The sequence below is a fragment of the Elephantulus edwardii genome, unplaced genomic scaffold (assembly GCF_000299155.1).
Source record: "Elephantulus edwardii isolate Elephantulus edwardi_28Jun2011 unplaced genomic scaffold, EleEdw1.0 scaffold00421, whole genome shotgun sequence".
Lineage (NCBI taxonomy): Eukaryota > Metazoa > Chordata > Mammalia > Macroscelidea > Macroscelididae > Elephantulus > Elephantulus edwardii.
In genome coordinates, this window is record NW_006400171.1 from 1,314,766 (window position 1) to 1,318,530 (window position 3,765).

Consider the following 3,765-nt stretch of genomic DNA (forward strand, 5'->3'; position numbering starts at 1 on the left):
GTCCAAGTATAAGTTTCACATTAGAACGATCAAGTATTCTGGGATTCCCATTCTTCTCAGAGTCAGCCATAGTTTGTTATGATCTACACAGTCAAATGACTTTGCATAGTCAATGAAACACAGATTCCTCCGGTATTCCGTGTTTTCAGCCAAGATCCATCTACCATCAGCTACAATATCTCTAGTACCACGACCCCTTTTAAACCCAGCCTGGACTTCTGGGAGTTCTCAGTCGTTTTTGGATAATCTTCAGTAAAATCTTGCTTGCATGTGAAATCAGTGCGATTGTTCTGTAGTTTCCACATTCTGTTGGGTCACCTTTCTTTGGGATAGGAACAAATATAGATCTCTTCCAGTCAGTTGGCCAAGTGGTCGTTTTCCAAATTTCTTGGCACAACTTGGTGAGCACGTCCAGGGCAGCATTTGTTAACTGAAATATGTCAATTGATATACCATCTATTCCTGAAGCTTTATTTTTTGCCATTTCCTTCAAAGCAGCCTGAACTTCTTTCATCACCATAGGCTCTTGCTCATATGTTGTTTCATGAAGTTCTTCTGTGTCTTCCAATTCCTTTCGATACAGTGACTCAGTATACTCCTTCATTTCCTAATGCTCATTTCCTAAGGTGAATATTAGGGTTGAAATTAGTGAAATAAGGAAGTAAAATTCATGTTAGCATCCCATAAAAAGCAATAGTCAAAGTAGCAAAGTCAAACAAAAATTCTTCTTAAGTGCCAGCTGTTAGAGGGCAGGCAGAGTCATTCAAGCAAAGTGGCAAGAACCAGATCAAAATGTCATTCTTCTAAGCACCTCATGCTAGCAAAGATTGTCCCAGAAACAATCAAATTTGCATTATTTTAGGCATGTGATACTTCAGTGACTCTTGTGGCATGGCATCCACATTCTTTTTTCTTTTTTTGGAGTGGCCAATTCAGCCATCAGTTATGTCTCTCAGACATAACTATTGTTATATCTTTTCCATTTCTTTCCTTTAGGAGACTGTTTTCCTCCTCTCTCGGGAATGCAACTACCTTTATGTCTTTTCCACTCCTCTCTTTCAATATGGAGAATGACCTATTCCTCTCTCTGGATCTTATCTTTGCTAAGAAATTGTCTTTATTTTCACCTTCCCTCTTTTCTCTTTGCCTTTCCTCTCTCCAAACTAACGTCCCATTGAATCCACATTCTCTAATAAGGATTCAACCCACATCAGGATTATGTCAAGTAAGATAAATAATTACTGTTTTAAGGACATATGTACTTGATGGCACACAATAACGGTAACAATTGGTATGCACCAAAAACAGCTTTTTAACTATTAATTTTAATGAAGATTTACAGAGATTTTGGATTTCCATTCATTCATTGTTGCGCTTTTCTCCCTGCCACCTCTCCCTTCCAGTTCATTCTTAAAAGCCATTAAAATTGTTGTACATTGTACTACTTCTATAGCTCTAATGTTATCACTTTTAGTTCTTCCCACCTGGTTTATTTAGCTGGTTGAGGAAAATCAAAGCTAGAACATCAGCCTCATGATAACAATAATATCTCAGTTTTCAGAATTTCTGTGTGCTGTTGTTGCCGTTGTTATGTGCCATTGAGTTGCCTACGACTCATAACGACTCATAATGCACAATAGCTAAGAACCCTGCCCTGTTCTGAGCCAATCTCACTGTCTTTGACACACCTACTTCCATTACCCCAGTCACTATGTAAATCTATCTAATCCTGAGCCATCCATTCCTCCACCCTTCCAAGCATGATGTCTTTCTCCAAGGACTGGTTCCCCCCAGGCAACTTGCCCAAAATTTGAGACAGACCTTCAGAATTCTTGCCTCCAAGGAGCAATTTGGTTTCACCCTCTCTAGGACTAATCTGTGTGTCCTCTTTTCAGTCCATGGTATGTTTACTACTCTTCCAGCACCACAACTCAAAGGCATTCTTATTTGTTGTACAGCTCTCTGATGTATAGTAAATAATTGCAAACACTGAGGACTGGATCAGGCACACATTACTCTCCAGACTGATATTCTTGCTCTTCAACACTCTGGAGAGGTCCCTGATAGTATATTGTCCCAGTGCAATTTGTTTTCTGATTTCCTCACTGCTAGTGACAAGGGACTGTGGAATCAAGCAAATTGAAATTGTTAATCTCATTCTTCTCTATCTATCATGATGCTGTCAGTTGGCCCAGTGGTGAGAATCTTTGTTTTCTTAATATTGAGCTTCAATTCATTAGTTGTGTCTATTTAAATTATGTGACAATGCCCACTTTCATCAGCTCATAAAATTTGACAGAATTTATAAAAATCATTACATTAATGATTACTTATCACAGCACTACAGAAATGCTTCTAAATTTAAAGATAAAAAAAAGAAATTGTTGAAGTAAATGCAAGGACAAGCACAAAAAGATACATACTTTGGAAATTCAAATAAGTGACACCAATAACAGTAATTATCATCTTCTTTGCATCTAAATAATGCCGATAACTAAAGCATGCACCATAATGTTTGTTAAGTGTTTTGTTTTAGTTTTAAAAGAAACTTGGCCTGTAAATTCCATCTGCTCCAGCTAAAAATTTACTAAATATTATTGTAAGCCTTTTCCTATGGAAAGGAAGAGAATGATCCTCAGACATGAAACAAATAGTTGTAGTAGTGGTGATATATGATAGAAGGGAGCTCTGGTGGCCTAGTGCTAAGAAGCTGAACTGGAATTCCAAAAGCATGCAGTTCGAATTCACCAATTGCTCCCCAGTAGAAGGGTGAGCTATCTCCTCCCCTGCAACTTACTGCCTCTGAAAACCCACTGTAGGGTCAAATATGAGTCAATTCTGACTTGATAACACAACAACAACAACAACATATAAGACAGAAAGAAACCTTTTCCTATCCTTTACAATATCCATAATCTCTGCTATGCTAAAGTTCATTGTTGTTATCACTCTGTCAATCCATATCCTTGAAGGTCTTCCTCTCCTATAATGACATTCTATTTATCTAAGAATTATGTATTTTTCGAAGGACTGGCGCTTTGTAACATGTTGAAGATATGAGAGAAGTTTCACCATTCTTGCTTCTAAGTAGCATTTCAGCTGTAGATTTGAACATTTATTTTTCTTCCATCAACAGCACAATTCAAAGGCATCAGTATTTCAGCCTTTCTGATTCATTGTCCCATATTCTTACACATGAGAAAGAACTGAAAATATCATGATTTGAGTAAAAATCACCTTAGCCTTTAAACTGATACTCCTGCTCTTTAGAAATTTAAAGAGGTCCCTTGCAGCAGATTTGCCCAATTTTTTTAACATTTCTTGGCTGCTGTTTCCATGGACATTGATTGGAGAAACCTCTGATTTGACAGCTTGCCCTGAATCCAGACGGAATTTCTGACAATGATCTGTGAATATACTGTTCCAGTCAGCTTTGAATTATCATCAGTAAAAACTGATTTTAGTATAATAATAAAGATACCGTTTCACATTTTTTTTCTTTCTGTTGAATCCTATCCTTTTTAAATAGACACAAATACAGATACCTTGAACTTGGTTGACGAGGTGACTGTCTTCTAAATGTCACAAATTTCGCTTTGTTGGTGGGAGTGTGGCAATGTATAATTATGTTAAATTTAAATGTCACATAGTAAGATAATTAAAGCACACGCAGATTAACAGAAAGGGCAACCTAGGTAGAACTATCAAGTATGGAAATACAAAGGAGGAAGAACAGTTGTAAGCAGACCCTAGTGATTGGAACAT

At 37.2% G+C, this 3,765-nt stretch overlaps 1 protein-coding gene across 1 annotated transcript in view; it reads left to right on the forward strand.

Annotated features, from left to right (window-relative positions):
- LOC102873373 (actin, clone 211-like) overlaps nt 1-3,765 on the forward strand; it is a 14,205-nt gene that overhangs the window by 4,622 nt on the left and 5,818 nt on the right.